We start from the raw sequence: 19,827 nt of genomic DNA, 5'->3' as shown, positions 1-19,827 counted from the left end.
TTGGATAGATGAGACAGATATCTATATATTATGGATAAACCATGGGAATACCCCTTTGTACCACCACCAGTGAAGGCACTAGTGATGACCTTGGCTTAACATTCTTCAACTATCACAAATTACTAACTTGGCTTCCTGTCCTCTATACTGTGGTGGCTATCAATAAGCAGACATACCTCAGACATTCTCAGAGCCACTAAATAATGATTACCAACCTTGGAAGTTCTTATCATCTTCGAACAATGACCAGACCCTTTTCATGAGTGTCGTAGTGTAAGTTGTGTCCTTGTATAGCTTTAGACGTGGACATTTGGCCAACTAGTAGTCAGAATGATCCCCTGACGGATTTGAGTATTGGCCACAGCCATGAGTTCCACCAGAGTTTAGGATACACCTGGTTTGCTAACTCTCGACTTTAGACTCATTTGCCTCCCGTTAACCTGCCATCAATGGAGATGTTCTATAAATCTAGCCCAATACCTTACTCATATGCATTGTATTAATCTTGTTTTTTTTTAAAGTCTAGAGTTTTTTTAAGATTGAAAAGTCTAAAAAGTGCAAAAAGTAATCAGAATTGCAGATTTAATTTGCATCATTATATCAAGAGGAGTGAAATGTACTTAGACTTAAAGTCTAACTCTTAATACATGCGAAGTCCTTCACAACGATACATTAGTATCAAGCAATCTATCATAACAGCGCACGTAAGGGAAAGTAATGAAATGACATGAAACATTTACTAAAATGGAGCCATTAGTAGGAGCTTCTTCTGATGGGAAGAACTTGCTCTGAGGAGAAAATGTAGCGAAAATATACATATATATATATATATATATATATATATATATATATATATATATAAAGTGGAATATAAGACTGTTTTAGAAATTGTACTATGAGATATGAGGAACTTTTTAAGTCTTCATGACTCCTTTGCAATCATTTCTTTATATTTACTGACTGAGACAAGTCTGTGCTGAGTAGAGAAGCAGTCTGTTGTGCAGCAGATGTAACTTCCTGTAAACCCAGGAACGCTGGTTTTCCTTTGATCCTGGTTAAGCGTTCTCTCCCCCCCAGAAAAAAACAAGTGACTAGAAGGGCATATAAATATTGTTCTTCACTGGAAGGGCGTAATAATTTTGTTTGGTTCCGTGTGGTTTGGCCCAAAGGTTTACAAAGCTGTGAACAAACCGCGACTGAGAACCATGGGAAGATTTGTCTGCCTGCTCATTCGGCTTCTTTGATGTAGGATTAGGATTTAGGTGGGCAAAAAATGTTCAACAGAAAAAGTGCAGTGGCAAGTCAGTAAACTATATAGCAAAATTATGGTCAGTCGGTCCTGCCTATGTCAGTGGGAGGACTGTAGAGTTTAGCACCTTCAGCTCTGGAGGACCCAACATGTAATACTCCATATGTCCTGTGGGAGTGCTGCAGGGAAGCCAAACACTTGATGCCTGAGATTTTACTGATCACTAATGATCGGCTTACCAATAGGAACTCTTCTATTAGGAAGGGATTGTCCACAGTGCACAAACCCTTTAAGATCAAGAAGACACTACCCATATATTAATAAGCCTTTATATCCCCAATACATCATTTTTGAGAAACCCCATTGTGGATGACCGTCTTTGCTTAGTGACATGTGCAAGGCTGTATAAAACCTTGTAAACATTAACTTGGGCATCTTCCCAGATGAGATTGAGCTGTGAGAGCCATTGATCATGCCAAGTGATCTGGCTGGATGCCATAACTGCAGACACGTGTGCCGAGGAAGGGCAACGAACCCCCTCTCCTTCCAGAGAAATTAGTAAAATCACTCATAAATCTGCTTCACTACCTGTCACCTTTCGCTGTAGGGCAGGCAGAGCTGACAAAAAGCCGAACAATTCATTAGGAATTAGTGACTGCAATGAGGCCCGAGGCACCTTGTACCTCATGCCTTAGTAATGTCAGCTATTCCTAGTGGATACACAGGCTGATTTCTCATTGGTAATGGTCTTTTCTAGCTTCCAAGAGCAGGTGAGTATTCCTAGCCGAGTATATTACAATTAAAACATGTAGACTGATTTTATGTCCCCGTATAATCATGAATGAGCTGGCTAATTCTTTTTTGCACTTAAGGCATGTAAGTTTAGCTAAGAATAATTTATGCAATTGGGCTCCACTAAAAATTTTGCAAAATTTGCCTTCTATACATTTTTGTGTTTCTGGCTGCAGAATGAGTTAACTGACTATCCATAAGTGAGCTCATTTTGATTTGATGGCTTATGCCTCTTAGTTTCCTTAATTTTAACCACATAGTTTAGGCTCAACTCTCATCTGGTCATAAATCAACTGAGAAAAGCTCAGAAGAAGGAAGATAAGAGTTAGGAACTGATAAAGAGCGCAGATTCCCAGTTAACTCATTCTGCAACCAGCAGTAGGCTGTACAACAGGGAGGCTATAGAAGACCATCAGAGTCAGCACTGACTATGCAAGCCTAATAAGTAAGAGTTTATTCATTATTTTATGCATTTACAGGAGGAATAACAGAGGAACAGCGTTTTAGGATAAATTATCCATTATAGTTTGTCATGTTGGAATTTATCATGGGGTCAGAAGATTCATGGGATCTTCTTTAGAACTCTTTCACACGTCCTGGTACAGGAAAAAACAGTACCAGTGTGGTCTGTGTCCGAGTGCCATCTGCGTGACCGTGTGTGGCATTCGTGTTTCTGTATGTCCGTGCGACATCGATATGTCCGTGTGCCGTCTTTGTGTCCATGTGCAATATCTGTGTGTGTGTTTTGTCCAGGAAAAAAACTTATGATAGTTAAAGAATTGATTTAATCTGTGTAAGCTGAGGAAAAATGTCTCGTTTTCTTTATAAAACCAGCCAGGTAAAGGAATTGGGTTTTTTTTCCCTGTATTTGAATTTGTTTTATAAATAAATACATTTATATAAAAAAAATGGAGTGGGCTCACGCGACTTTTTCAAAACCAGCAGAGATAAAGCCGTCCTCTGGGGGCTGATCATAATAATCTGGGACAGGGGTCATTAGCCCGAAATGCTCTCAGGCTATTATTAACAGCTCACAGCTGTTTGCTTAGCCTTTACTGGTTGGTATACAGGGGGACCCCAGAAAACAAATGACATGGGGTCCCCCTATAAAATCTAACCAGCAAAGGCTAAACAGACAGCTGTAGGCCTGATATAAATTGCCAGGGAAGGGGCAATGGATATTGGCTCCCCTCCCAGGCTAATAACAGAAGCCCTTAGTGGCCCCAGAAATGGCACATCAATAAGATGCACCAAATCTGGCACTTGGTTGAAGGGCCAGGTGGGCGCGAAACGGCCGTCGTTCGGCTGCCACATTCTTATGTATATACACCCCAGAGCCGTGAAGATTTGCTACAATAAAGTAACCTGTTTGCGAAGATTGGTGAGTGCTGCCGTTTTTGTTCACTTCAGTATCAAATCTGGCACTTTGCCTTGCACTTTCCTGGTGCGGTGACAAGTGGAGTAATATTGTGGGGGTTGCTGTCAGCTTTTTTATGGCCGCTGACATCAAGCCCAGGGATTAGTAATGGAGAGGAGTCTATAAGACACCTATTCATTACTAACCTCATTGTCATATTGTAAAAAAGACACGGCAAGAATAAAGTCCTTTCATTTCTTTTAACCTCTTAGTGACCGAGCCAATTTTGCACTTAATGACCAAGCCAAATTTTACAATTCTGACCACTGTCACTCTATGTGGTTATAACTCTGGAAAGCTTAAACGGATCTCACTGATTCTGAGACTGTTTTTTCATGAGTAATTGTACTTCATGACAGTGGTAAAATTATTTCGACTATATCTTGTGTTTATTTATGAAAAAATGGAAATTTGGCAAACATTTAAAAAATTTTGCAATTTTGAAACTTTTAATTTTTGCGCCCTTAACCCCTTCACCCCAAAGCCTGTTTTCACCTAAGTGACAGGGCCAATTTTTACAATTCTGACCATTGTCACTTTATGAGGTTATAACTCTGAAACGCTTCAACGGATCCTGGTGATTCTGACACTGTTTTCTCGTGACATATTGTACTTCATGATAGTGATAAAACTTCTTCGATATGACTTGCATTTATTTGTGAAAAAAACAAAAATTTGTCGGAAATTATGAAAATTTAGCAATTTTCAAACTCTTAGTTTTTATGCCCTTAAATTAGAGAGTTATATCACATAATATACTTAATAAACAACATTTCCCACATGTCTGCTTTACATCAGCACAATTTTGGAAACATAATTTTTTTTTGTTAGGACGTTATAAGGGTTAAAAGTTGACCAGCGATTTCTCATTTTTGCAACAAAATTTGCACAACCATTTTTTTTTACGGACCACCTCACACTTGAAGTGACTTTGAGGGGTCTATATGACAGAAAATGCCCAAAAGTGACACCATTCTAAAAACTGCACCCTTCAAGGTACTCAAAACCACATTCAAAAAGTTTATTAACCCTTCAGGTGCTTCACAGGAATTTTTTGAATGTTTAAAAAAATTGAACATTTAACTTTTTTTTCACAAAATTTTTACTTCAGGTCCAATTTGTTTCATTTTACCAAGGGTAACAGGAGAAATTGGACAACAAAAGTCGTTGTACAATTTGTCCTGAGTACGCCGATACCCCATATGTGGGGGTAAACCACTGTTTGGGCACATGGCAGAGCTCGGAAGGGAAGGAGCGCTATTTGACTTTTCAATGCAAGATTTGCTGGAATTGAGATCGGAGCCCATGTCACGATTGGAGAGCCCCTGATGTGCCTAAACAGTGGAAACCCCCACAGGTGACACCATTTTGGAAAGTAGACCCCCTAAGGAACTAATCTAGATGTGTGGTGAGCACTTTGAACCTCCAAGTGCTTCACAGAAGTTTATAATGTAGAGCCGTAAAAAAATTTTTTTTATTAATTTTCACAAAAAATGATCTTTTTGCCCCAAATTTTTTATTTTCCCAAGGGTAAAAGGATAAATTGGACCCCAAAAGTTGTTGTGCAATTTGTCCTGAGTACGTCGATACTTCATATATGGGGATAAACCACTGTTTGAGCGCATGGCAGAGCTCGGAAGGGAAGGAGTGCCATTTGACTTTTCAATGCAAAATTGGCTGGAATTGAGATCGGACGCCATGTCGCATTTGGAGAGCCCCTGACGTGCCTTAACAATGGAAACCCCCCACAAGTGACCCCATTTTGGAAAGAAGACCCCCTAAGGAACTTATCTAGATGTGTGGTGAGCACTTTTAACCCCCAATTGTTTCACTAAAGTTTAGAATGTAGCATTGTGAAAATTAAAAAATCATTTTTTCTTTCCACAAAATGATGTTCTAGCCCGCAATTTTTTTTTTTCCCAAGGGTAACAGGAGAAATTGGACCACAAATGTTATTGTTCAATTTGTCCTGAGTACGCTGATACCCCACATGTGGGGTGGAACCACCGTTTGAGTGCATGGCAGAGCTCGGAAGGGAAGGAGCACCGTTTGAAATGCAGACTTAGATGGAATGGACTGCAGGTGTCATGTTGCATTTGCTGAGCCCCTGATGTACCTAAACAGTAGAAACCCACCACAAGTGACCCCATATTGGAAACTAGACCCCCCAAGGAACTTATCTAGATGTGTTGTGAGAGCTTTGAACCAACAAGTGTTTCACTACAGTTTATAACGCAGAGCCGTGAAAATAAAAAATATTTTTTTTTCCACGAAAATGATATTTTATCCCCTATGTTTTTATTTTCCCAAGGGTAACAGGACAAATTGGACCCCAAAAGTTGTTGTCCAACTTGTCCTGAGAACGCTGATACCCCATATGTTGGGGGGAACCACTGTTTGGGTGCACGGCAGAGCTCGGAAGGGAAGGAGCGCCATTTGAAATACAGACTTAGATGGATTGGTCTGCAGGCGTCATGTTGCATTTGCAGAGCCCCTGATGTACCTAAACAGTAGAAACCCCCCACAAGTGACCCCATATTGGAAACTAGACCCCCCAAGGAACTTATCTAGATGTGTTGTGAGAGCTTTGAACCAACAAGTGTTTCACTACAGTTTATAACGCAGAGCCGTGAAAATAAAAAATATTTTATTTTCCACGAAAATGATATTTTATCCCCTATGTTTTTATTTTCCCAAGGGTAACAGGACAAATTGGACCCCAAAAGTTGTTGTCCAACTTGTCCTGAGAACGCTGATACCCCATATGTTGGGGGGAACCACTGTTTGGGTGCACGGCAGAGCTCGAAAGGGAAGGAGCACCATTTGAAATGCAGAGTTAGATGGATTGGTCTGCAGGCGTCATGTTGCATTTGCAGAGCCCCTGATGTACCTAAACAGTAGAAACCCCCCACAAGTGACCCCATATTGGAAACTAGACCCCCAAAGGAACTTATCTAGATGTGTTGTGAGAGCTTTCAACCAACAAATGTTTCACTACAGTTTATAACGCAGAGCCGTGAAAATAAAAAATATTTTTTTTTCCATGAAAATGATATTTTATCCCCTATGTTTTTATTTTCCCAAGGGTAACAGGACAAATTGGACCCCAAAAGTTGTTGTCCAACTTGTCCTGAGAACGCTGATACCCCATATGTTGGGGGGAACCACTGTTTGGGCACACAGGAGAACTCGGAAGGGAAGGAGCCCTGTTTTACTTTTTCAAAGCAGAATTGGCTGGAATTGAGATCGGACGCCATGTCGCGTTTGGAGAGCCCCTGATGTGCCTAAACAGTGGAAACCCCCAATTATAACTGAAACCCTAACCCCAACCCTAACCCTAGCCCTAACCCTAGCCCTAACCCTAGCCCTAACCCTAGCCCTAGCCCTAGCCCTAGCCCTAACCCTAGCCCTAACCCTAGCCCTAATTCTAGCCCTAGCCCTAACCCTAGCCCTAACCCTAGCACTAATGGGAAAATGGAAATAAATACATTTTTTTACATTTTATTATTTTTCCCTAACTAAGGGGGTGATGAAGGGGGGTTTGATTTACTTTTATAGCGTTTTTTTGGCGGATTTTTATGATTGGCAGCTGTCACACACTAAAAGACGCTTTTTATTGCAAAAAATAGTTTTTGCATCACCACATTTTGAGAGCTATAATTTATCCATATTTTGGCCCACAGAGTCATATGAGGTCTTGTTTTTTGCGGGACGAGTTGACGTTTTTATTGGTAACATTTTCGGGCAGATGACATTTTTTGATCGCTTTTTATTCCGATTTTTGGGAGGCGGAATGAACAAAAACCAGCTATTCATGAATTTCTTTTGGGGGAGGCGTTTATACCGTTCCACGTGTGGTAAAATGGATAAAGCAGTTTTATTCTTCGGGTCAGTATGATTACAGCGATACCTCATTTATGTAATTTTTTTTATGTTTTGGCGCTTTTACACAATAAAAACTATTTTATATAAAAAAAATAATTGTTTTTGCATCGCATTATTCTGAGAGCTATAACTTTTTTATTTTTCTGCTGATGATGCTGTATGGCGGCTTTTTTTTTCTGGGACAAGATGACGTTTTCAGCGGTACCATGGTTATTTATATCCGTCGTTTTGATCGCGTGTTATTCCACTTTTTGTTCGCCTGTATGATAATAAAGCGTTGTTTTTTGCCTTGTTTTTTTTTTTTTTTTTTTGCGGTGTTCACTGAAGGGGTTAACTAGTGGGATAGTTTTATAGAGCGGGTCGTTACGGACGCGGCGATACCAAATATGTGTACATTTATTGTTTTTTTTTTTTTTACATAAATAAATGGATTTATTGGGAAATGTTTTTTTTTTTTTATTTGGGGATTTTTTTTTATTTTTTTTTACACATTCTATTTTTTTTTTTTTTACTTTCTAACATTGTCCCAGGGTGGGACATCTCTGTATTAGATCAGATCGTTGATCTGACACTGTGCATAGCACACTGTCAGATCAACGATCTGACAGGCAGCTTAGCTGGCTTTCCAGCACCTGCTCTCAGCAGGCGCCGGCTAGCCAGGTCACTTCATGACCCGGAAGGAGTCCGGCGGCCATCTTGGATCCGGGGACTCCTTCCGGGTCACCGGAGCAACGCGATCTCATTGCGTTGCTCCGGTGGGAGAGCGCAGGGAGCCCCCGTCCCTGCGCGATCCCCCTCTATGCCGCTGTCACTACTGACAGCGGCATCAGAGGGGTTAAATGCCCGCGATCGGCGATAGCGCCGATCGTGGGCATTGCTGCGGGGTGTCAGCTGTCGTATACAGCTGACACCCGCACCCGATCACCGCGGCGCTCAGCGCGAGACCGCGGTGATCGGTGCGCCGTACTAGTACTGCTGCTGGCACTAATGCAGTGCCGGCAGCGCAGTACTAGTACGGCGCGTGTCGCGAAGGGGTTAAATCAGAGAGTTGCGTCACACAAAATAGTTCATAAATAACATTTCCCACATGTCTACTTTACATCAGCACAATTTTGGAAACAGAATTTTTTTTTTCTTAGGAAGTTATAAGGGTTAAAAATTGATCAGCGATTTCTCATTTTTTGAACAAAATAATTTTTTTTAGGGAGCACATCGCATTTGAAGTGACTTTGAGGGGCTTATATGACAGAAAAAACCCAAAAGTGACACCATTCTTAAAACTGCACCCCTCATGGTGCTCAAAACCACATTCAAGAAGTCTAATAACCCTTCATGTGCTTCACGAGAACTGAAGCAATGTGGAAGTAAAAGATGAGAATGTAACTTTTTTCACAAAAAATTTACTTTAGACCCAACCTTTTTTATTTTCACAAGGGAACAGGGGAAAATGGACCACAAGATTTGTTGTGCAATTTCTCCTGAGTATGCCAATACCCCATATGTGGGAGAAATCCACTGTTTGGGCGTACCGCAGGGCTCGGACTTTTTTAACGCAAAATTGGCTGGAATCGAGAGCGGACGCCATGTCGCGTTTGGAGAGCTCCCGACGTGCCTAAACAGTGGAAGCCCCCCACAAGTGACCCCATTTTGGAAGCCTCAACCCTCAAGGATATTATCCAGGGGTATACTGAACATTTTGAACCCACAGGTATGACACAGAATCTGGTAACATTAGGTCGTAATATTGAGTATGTTGTCATTAGTGTTGAGCGCAAGTGCTCACTACTGCAGTTTGCATCGGGCTCGGGTATGCATCGCATATCGGGGGTGCTCAAATGACATGCTTGAGTCCCTGCCCTGCATGTTTTGCAGCTGTTAGACACACAAAAATAAACATACGGGGATCCGTGATACTCTGTGCATACCCGAGCACCGGATGCAAACTCGAGTAGCGAGCACTTGTGCTCAACACCAGCCGGTATATCATCATTTTTTTGCAACACTCTTTTCTTGCACACTCACTCCCAATGCAGAATTGAGAGGCATAGGCAAAGTACTTGAAAGCACCACCTCACTGCAGGATGCAGGCAAGACCCAGCGGGATAGGATTGAGGTTGCAGAGGTGCAACATACTGCAGACCATCTTCTTACAAACCCATCATCAGCCCTAAAGGCAGCACGGTGGCTCAGTGGTTAGCACAGCAGCCTTGTAGCTCTAGAGTCCAGGCTTCAAGTCCCACCAAGGACAACATCTGCAAGGAGTTTGTATGTTCTCTCCGTGTTTGCGTGGGTTTCCTCCAGGTACTCCGGTTTCCTCCCACATTCCAAAGACATACTGATAGGGAATTTAGATTGTGAGCCCCATCGGGGACAGCGATGATAATGTGTGAAAACTGTAAAGCGCTGCAGAATATTTTAGTGCTGTATAAAAATAAAGATTATTATTACTAACACAACCCTCACCCCAACCCTAAATGGCAAAAATTAAATTTTTTATATTTTTTTTGTAATTTCTATGTAATTAAGGGGGTGATAAAAGGGGATTTGATTTACTATTCTTTTTATTCTGATCACTGTAATAGGGTCTATCACAGTAATCAAAAGGAACCAATAGAAAAAATTCCCTATTGTACCATCTGGCAGATCTTGGAGGGCTCACTGCGCCAGCGCCCGCTATTTATTTCCAGGAAGATGATGCAGAGGGCTGAGGGACAAATTAGGGGGGCCTGGGGATGGCGGAGGTATTGGGGTGGGGGGCTCAGGGGACCCCATTTCTCTCTTCTCTGATATGTTAGATCAAATCAGAGAAGAGAGAAATTAATTGTAACTTGGACTTTTTTTTGTGATCGCTGTTATTCGGTGAATAAAGACAATCACATGACAGGGGACCGTAAAAAACAGTCATGATCATGTTCCCCGGGGTCTCAACTATCCCCGTCTTGTAGACGCCTCTCCATTACTAACCTCTGGGCTTGATGTAAGAAGCCATAAAGCCATAAAAAAGCTGACATCTACCCCAACCCTATTACCCCACTTACCACCGCACCAGGCCAAGTAGAAAAAGCGAGGCTAAGCGCCAGATTTGGCTCATCTTATTGATGGGGCCAATGAAGACTGATGTTATTAGCCAGGGAGGGGGGCCAATATCCATGTCCCCTTCCCTGGTTATTAATGTCAGCCCACAGCTGTCTGTTTAGCCTTTGCTGGTTAGAATTTATAGGGGGACCTCACGTTATTTGTTTTCTGGGGTCCCCCTGTAAATTAAACTGTAAATTAAACAGTAAAGGCTAAGAAAACAGCTACGAGCTGATATTAATAGCCTGGGAACAAATGTTTTTGTGGCTTATGGCCCCTTTCCCATATTATTAACATCAGCCCCCAGCGGTCAGCTTTCCCTTTGCTGTTATGAAAAATGCATGCCAGGTTTTTAAAAAATATATTTACATGCTAGGTACATGTCGGCCACTGACTACAACTATCATCAGAGTTGCCTGCTTTTGCTGATGGAGAGCAAGCAACAATGATGAGAGCTGCCTTTAGCACCTGGAGCCTGGGAACAGCAAAAACTGTATGGCTTTTTCAAGGCGCCGGTTTGTATAACACTGATGACACACAGATGTCATCAGTGTGCACATGTGTAGCCGTGGTGCTGATTAAAACTGGACATGCCTGCGAATTTTTCACACGGTAGGTGCGAAAAACCAGACACGTGGACACTATCATTGAAAACAATGGAAGTGCGTATGTCCGTATTTGAGGTCCTTTAAAAACCGACCGCATACGAACATGAAAAATGGACATGTGAAGGGGGCTTTAAAGAGGTTCTTGGCCCAAAGACACCCACAGTGGGTCTTTTGCCTTGTTTCATTGATCTTCGGCCACCAACTTCCACCTTAAATTTCAATTGTATCTGCATCCTCATCACTTACTGTATATTTTCTAGTCTCTATGATATGGGATAATGCAGGGCTTATAACTAAACTCCCCTTAAATGCCAACCAACTGGTGCTCCTCCGGGTTGTGCATTGTTAACACTTTTGCACCCTGGGTCGCTCACCTGTCTTGCACCAGGTACTGTGCCGCGTCCTGATATGACTGCCACTTGATATACTGATATCACTCATTGCAGTCTTTCTTCTGACCTGTGGCACAAAAAAATATCAGCTGCATAAAAATAAAATAAAAAAGGTGCAGCTTAAATTTGGAAAACATGCATAATCTATTCCTCACAATCCGTCTGAGTAAGACGTGCATCAATGTTGCATCGCTCCTTGCTGTAGGGAAAATATGTTTTGATATTGTGTCTGGAGTTGCTCTTTAGACATGTAAAGTATCCCCTTATGTGCATTAATCTTTAATAAACCTCGTTTATGAATTGTAAATTAATACAGAATTCTGCAATACAGAAGAAGATGCAGAGTGGGATCAGGAGACTGCGCATCCCCTCGCAAGATCTGCTATAGGGCGCGTGTAACAGAGGCAGTCCATGTGGCTACTGTGGGGCCATTGGAAAGGTAGAGACTTGGTTGGTTTCATCCTGATGGGTCAAATATGCAAGACACTCCGAACTGTACTAGAAATTAATTGTTAAAGGGGCTGTCCACTTTTTTTTCTATCAAGGGCCCTAATGTGCTCTAGGAATAATAAAAAGCAGATACGTACCTACGGATCCCATGCCGCTTTTCTCTATGATTACAAAACTCCCACCGCTCTTTTTTACCATTACCTAGATTGTCTTGCCACTCATTAATATGATTAATTATGGATTACACACGGACCATGCATGTGACTTGCGAGAAATACGCATCGGTGTTCTATAGAAAAGCCGGCAATTCAGTGCAGTGTACAGTAAAATCACACTGACAGCTTACAATAGAACAGATAGAATAAATGTCTACACATAGTATATATATATATATATCTACTATATAATTGTCTAAGGGGTACGTCCGTCTTTTTGTCTGTCCTTCTGTCTGTCTGTCTGTCGGCAACTTCCGTCACGGAAATCCCGCGTCGCTGATTGGTCTCGCCAGCTGCCTGTCCTGGATGCCGCGACCAATCAGCGACGGGCACAGTCCGGCTGAGAATTAGTCCCTCCCTACTCCCCTGCATACTCCCCTCCAGTCAGCGCTCACACAGGGATAATGCCACCATTAACGGACCGCGTTATGCCGCGGGTAACGCACTCCGTTAACGCTGCTATTAACCCTGTGTGTCCCCAACTTTTTACTATTGATGCTGCCTATGCAGCATCAATAGTAAAAAGATGTCATGTTAAGAATAGTAAAAAAACTAAAAACCTGCTATTCTCACCTTCCGTTATCCGCCCAGGCGCGCGGTAGCCGCCAGCTTCCGTTCCCAGAGATGCATTACGAAATTACCCAGAAGACTTAGCGGTCTCGCGGGACCGCTAAGTCATCTGGGTAATTTCGCAATGCATCCTGGGAATGGAAGATGGCGGCAGCCGCGCGCACATCGGCACAGCTTCGCTGGATCCCGGCGGGTGAGTATATAACTATTTTTTATTTTAATTATTTTTTTTAACAGGGATATGGTGCCCACACTACTATATACTACGTAGGCTGTGTTATATACCGCGTGGCTGCTATATACTACATAGGCAGTGTTAGATACTACGTGGGCTGTGTTATATACCGCGTGGCTGCTATATACTACCTGGCCAGTGTTAGATACTATGTGGGCTGTGTTATATACTGCGTGCGCTGTGCTATATATTACGTCGCCAGTGTTATATACTGCGTGGCCACTGTTATATACTGGGTGGCCTGTATTAATGCATCGGGTATTCAACAATATGTATGTATGTATATAGCAGCCACATAGTATATAGCACAGGCCATATAGTATTTGTCTGCTATATACTACATGGCTCCTATATAATACATGGCCTGTGCTATATACTATGTGGCTGCTATATACATACATACATACATACATACATACATATTCTAGAATACCGGTGCATTAGAATCGGGCCACCATCTAGTATATATATATATATATATATATATATATATATATATAAGAAAAAAACAAATCAGCACTTCCAATGTGAACACGTGCAAGCTGCAAACTGCATCACACAGATAAAAAAAGACCACAGCAGCACATGTACATGAATCGGCCATGTGAAAACACAAACAAATACACATTTCACAAAAATATTTTTTCATAAAAATTTTCTCAAAAATTTTTTTTTCATAAAACTTACAGTTAAAATGGAGATTCTTAGCGCATAAATTGGCCAATTCATGTGTGCCCATCAACCCACCTTGCCGCGGTTGATGGGCACACATGAATTGGCCAATTTATGCGCTAAGAATCTCCATTTTAACTGTAAGTTTTATGAAAAAAAATTTTTTGAGAAAATTTTTATGAAAAAATATTTTTGTGAAATGTATATTTGTTTGTGTTTTCACATGGCCGATTCATGTACATGTGCTGCTGTGGTCTTTTTTTAAATCTTTTTTTATCTATATATATATATATAAATATATGAATATATATATATATATATATATATATATATATATATATGTCAGTGAGACACACATATATATATTAGTTATATTTAGTCCAGAGCTAGATAGCAGAAAAGCCAGTAATTCAATTGCCGGCTTTTGCTATCTCCTTATGAAACCCGACAAGATATCAGACATGGTTTACATTCGGTAAACCATTTAATATCCCTTATATGTTTACATATTCCTCACTAATAATGTTAGTAGTGTGTGTGTGCAAAATTTTGGAGCTCTAGGTGTTAAAATAAAGTGTTAAATCACGGAAAAAACTGGCGCGGGCTCTTGCGCAATTTTCTCCGCCAGAGTGGGAAAGCCAGTGACTGAGAGAAGATATTAATAGCCTAGAGAGGGACCATGGTTATTGCCCCCCCTGGCTAAAAACATCTGCCCCCAGCCACCCCAGAAAAGGCACATCTGTAAGATGCACCTATTCAGGCATTTAGTCTCTCTCTTCCCACTCCTGAGTAGCAGTAGGATATGGGTTAATAAGGGGTTAATGTCACCTTGCTATTGTGAGGTGACATTAAGCCTGGTTAATAATGGATAGGTGTCAATAAGACACCTATCCATTATTAATCCACTATTAATAAAGGGTTAAAAAACACACACACATTTTGAAAAAAGTTTTTTAATGAAATAAATACACATGGTGTTGTAATAGTTTTATTATACGCTCAATCCAAATGACGACCCTTGTCTTCTGAAAAAAAGTTAAAATAAAAAAACAACAATATCCCATACCTGTCCGCCGTACAGTCATGTCCCACGATGTAAATCCATCTGAAGGGGTTAAATAATTTTACAACCAGGAGCCTGCTAATGCAGCTGCCCCTGGCTGTAAAAACTGGGGAATGAACGGAATGCAGGGGATCGTAGCTACCTAGACTTGCGGGGCTGCGTCCCCTGCTGGCATAACCTCATATGAAGTCTAGCATGGGAAAATATTCTGAAAAATTCCAAGGCTAGATTTCATATCAGGTTATGCCAGCAGGGGGCACAGCACTGCAAGTCTAGGTAGCTATCCCCTGCATTCCATTCATTCCCCAGTTTTTACAGCCAGGGGCAGCTGCATTAGCAGGCTCCTGGTTGTAAAATTTTTAATTGTTTTTTATTTGAACTTTTTTCAGAAGACAAGGGTCGTCATTTGGATTGAGCGTATAATAAAGCTATTACAACACCATGTGTATTTATTTAATTAAAATACTTTTTTCCTAAAGTGTGTGTGTTTTTTTAACCCTTTATTAATATTGGATTAATAATGGATAGGTGTCTTATTGACACCTCTCCATTATTACCCAGGCTTAATGTCACCTTACATTACCAAGGTGACATTAACCCTTTATTACTCCATATCTCACCGCTACTCGGGAGTGGGAAGAGAGTGGCTAAGTGCCGGAATAGGTGCATCTTACAGATGCACCTTTTCTGGGGTGGATGGGGGTAGGTGTTTTTAGCCGGGGGGGGGGCAATAACCATGGTCCCGCTCTAGGCTATTAATTTCTGCCCTCAGTCACTGTCTTTCCCACTCTGGCGGAGAAAATTGCACGAAAGCCCACGCCAGTTTTTTCCGTGATTTAATCCTTTATTTTAACACCTAGAGCTCCCAAATTTTGCACACACAAACTACTAACATTATTAGTGAGGAATATGTAAAAATATAACGGATATGAAATGGTTTACTGTATGTAAACCATGTCTCATATCCTGTCGGGTTTGATAAGGAGATAGCAAAGGCCGGCAATTGAACTACCGGCTTTTATGCTATTTAGCTCTGTATGAATAATAAATATATATATATATATATATATATGTGTCTCATTGACATATATATATATATACAGTATATATATATATACTGTATATATGTTTTCACGAATATTTGAGCCCATGGATCCATTCTATGTCCATTTTGCAAGCCTGCGAGAAAATCTCACCGTACGGATGCCATGCGGATGCCATATGGATGACACACGGATAATTTTTTGAGAAAAAATCGCATCCTCGCGTTGAATATGGATCACTGTTCAGGATTTTTTCTGCGTATTACACCTGTAAGAAACGGATCGTATTTTCCTATGCTAATTGTGACGTCAGCCTAAGATGCTCCAGCATGAGATGAAGCCCCGATGTCTAATTGAGGATTCGGGGATGGTAAATGAGCATGAAAACCAGTGGAACAAGTTCGAAGGGAAGCAAAGCCTGTGAAAAGAGGCGCGGTTTGTGTAACTGTTGACTCCTCTCAGAAACGCCTCTGTAAAAGTTGGCACAAGGGTTATTGAAATAGAGTGCAGGAGAGAATAAAACAAAGACCTTCTGTCTCGGTTGACAACTCCTACCCCCAGCATGGAGTTCCAGTTAAGTTATTAAAATTTCAAATTTTCCAGTTTTTGGAAACTTATAACCTGTAAATGTAATCACTTATCCATGTCTTCCACAAATTTCAAGGCTTGTTTCATATGCTAAATACTTTCTCTTAGCGCCGATCGATGATGCCGCCTCGATGTTGTACTCTATTGTACAACAGAAAAAGGCCCCCGTGTTGGCAAAAAAAATAAAGTCTCTCCGTCAGAGTTCTGTAGTGTATTGTTAAAGTTGAATGGAGATATCCCTGTTCTCCAGTGCTGGACTGCAAGGTCATTTCACACTGGAATTTGTTTTTGTCAAATTCACTATGAGCAGTAGTTTCTGAATATGAAGACATTTCTTGGAGCATTTCCGACTCAGATGCCATATATCTTCTGCAATCTGGATAACTCCCTTGCATATATCAAAAAGCAAACCATAAGTCTGTCAAAGGGCCTTTGTTAGCAGGCGTCTAAGTCTGATCCACTGGATGGTAAGAGCTCACACAGGACTGTCCTTTACATGGAAACTGAGTTGTTAAAAACTAGAGGGTGTATTTGTATGTGGATCAGAAATATGGATGAGGAAACACCAAGGCCTTTAGTCCTAAAAACACTAGTATCATAATGGGGGTCTGTTTTGTTCTTTAATTCAGAACCCCCTCACTAAGGTAAACAACATAAATACCAAATCTGTCTAAATTACCAGGAGGCTCCCAGAAAAAGGGAAGAGTAGGCAATGAGTCGCCCGCCAGGGCTGTGGGTTACCTGCTACCGGGTCCGGTATTCACAGGGGGATGTCATGGTGGCTGCGACCTGGTCCATGGCCCTGGGCGCCCATGTAAAAGGGGAAAGTCTTTGAAAGGGATTTGGTGAATAGAGTTTATGTTCGTGATGCCACCTGTGGTATTCGGTCTGTGGGGACCAACGCTGGTTTAAGGGGTCCTCTGGGGTGATGTTATGGCAGCTAGATGGTATAACTTCCCACAGGTGAAGTGTGTCCCCAGGGCTCCCGGTGTGTAGATGGAAGATGGTGGTGTTGCAGTCCCTTACTGCCTATAGCTTCAGATAAGGTCCTCACAGTTCTTCTCTCTGTCCCCCATATAGGATAGGACAATACTTGCATGACAGGTAACTCGAACCTTTTTACAGGGACTCTATCACATCCCGGGCTCTATGTGTTACTGTGTCTCAGGTGTGAGTGGCAGACAGGTAACGTGCAGTTCAGCTGTCCTGCCGGTTTCTGATGTAAGTCATAGAGTCCCCTACAACCTCGGTGGTCCGGCTACTGGTTATCTGCGCCTCAGAGGGAGGCAGCCTTCTATTAGCTGGTCTCCCCTGATGTTACTCTCCTGTGCTTCGCTCTCCTGCATGCTCACTGAACAATGTTCGGCTTTCTGTATGTCTCTTTCCAGGAGCTGTAGTACTTCAGACTACACGGCCCCTTCAGACCTTCTGACACTCTATGTCGGTCTGCTCCCTTCTGTCGCTCTGACAATCTAATCTCTTTTTCCATCCAAACCACAATATATATAGGGGAGTCACCTCGGAAATAGGATCAAAAGCTCCCCCTTGTAGCCTGGAGTGTGAACATGTTGTGTGTATGGTGGTTACCTTATAAGAGTTATCCTTCATCGCTTCCAAATGTAACATCACTCTCCCCGTGAGGAAAGCAATGCTACTGTGACGACCAGGACCCTGGGGCGTCACAGCAACATTTCTGAACCCTGATGATACTGACTGAATGCCCACCATAATAAGGGCAGCCCCCTTGAACCCTATCAAAGTAAGCACTTCTCCCAAGTCCTGCTGAAACTGCCCAGATTCCTCCCAGGAAAATGGCACTTCTTTTGGACTCCACAAGAGTAGGCAAATCTCCCAAGCTCTGCTAAAACTGCTCAGATGCCTCCCAGAAAAATGGCAGACCTGATGAACCACAAAAGATTAGGCAAATCTCCCGAGTACTGCTGAAACGATGCAGGTGCCTCTCAGAAAAATAGTAGATCTTGTGGACTCTAGAAGCGTAGGCAAATCTTTCAAGCTCTGCCGAAGCTGGCCAGATGCCTCTTAGAAAAATGGCAGACCTCATGAACTCCAGAAGAGTAGAAAAATCTCTTGAGCCTTGCTGAAACTGGTCAGATACCTCTGAGAAAAATGGCAGACCTCATGGATCCCAGAGGACTAGGCAAATTTCCCAAGCCCTTCCAGAACTTTACAGATGACTACCAGAAAAATTGTTCACCTCAAGGATCCCGGAAGAGTAGGTAAATCTCTCAAGCGCTGCCAAAATTGCCCAGATTTCTCATAGAAAAATGGCAGACCTCATGAATTTCAGAAGAGTAGGCAAATAGAATGATAGCTGGCCTTATGGACTCTGGAAGAGTATTCAAATCTTTAAAAATCACGGAAACCAGAAAGTTTCTTGTGCCTTAGAGTTCAATCACAAATTTCAGATGAAGGGACATTGAAGAAGTGGGGAAGGGAATGTGATTGCAAAATTGGTGGTGTGGGTATGGTAAAATACCTTAATCACACAAATTAATGTGGTTCTTGACCGCTATGAGATACAAACATCACTTGGTCTACAGCCAGGTTACATGTCACCACGACATATTTATGCTGCTTTATAGCAGACACAGTGGACTAAAGCATCATATGGACTATTGAATAATTTCAAAAGGAAATTGAAGTTTTTGGTGGTATTTTTTAGTTATTCTTACCCTCTTTTTACTATCTTCTGTCATTTTACTCCACGTAACGTCTTCAGCATGAAACTAGTTAACTTTTTGTTCATCGTTATCGGCTTCTGCTGCCTAAAGACACTTGCAATGAAATTCACCTCCTACCGAGTAAGAGGCAAGAGGGTGTGTTTGATTACGCTATTGTTCTAAAAGACCCCGTTACCGCCACTTAGAATTGATACCATTACCATTCAGAATCAATAGCATTATCACCTGAACAATGGCATCCCCCGACGCTGTTCTTACCTCTAGTACCTTATAATTTTGGTATATCCATATATTACAATAAAAAAATAGCACAGGGATATCATGCTGGTATCATTGCAAGCCTCCGACAAAAGGGTTTATGTGTTCTATGACTGTATTTTTGCAGGTTTATAAATGACAAAAAGTTTTTATTTTTTTATTTTCCAACCCATAAATATTCTACAACCTTTCATGGGGATTTAAATAAGGGACCTGATTATTTTATTATTATTACTATTATTATTATTTTTATTTTTCATTTTTGTGTGCCTAAACCGACTTTGGAAATAATAATACTATAAAAAAATACGATTCTATAAAAAGACTAAAATGCCAGAATTTTGTCACAATAAACAGATGGCCTTGCTATCTACTGCCGTCTTCCCTCCTACAAATAAAATCAATGGCTTGGTTTTGAACAGAGGGTGATTTGTTTTGCTGGGATATATCTTTTGTTTTAGGCTCTGTCGGGCAACGGAACAATACCAGGATAAGTTCGATGGTCGATATTTTTTTTTGTTGTTGCCTATTGCTTTCCGTAAACACATGCACCAAAACGCCGTTCGGAAAGTGGTAAATATTTGCCTAAAATTAAGTATATGACTTGGCATCC

Source organism: Ranitomeya imitator, chromosome 1 (assembly GCF_032444005.1).
Source record: "Ranitomeya imitator isolate aRanImi1 chromosome 1, aRanImi1.pri, whole genome shotgun sequence".
In the NCBI taxonomy this organism is placed as follows: Eukaryota; Metazoa; Chordata; class Amphibia; order Anura; family Dendrobatidae; genus Ranitomeya; species Ranitomeya imitator.
This window is presented reverse-complemented; position numbering follows the sequence as displayed.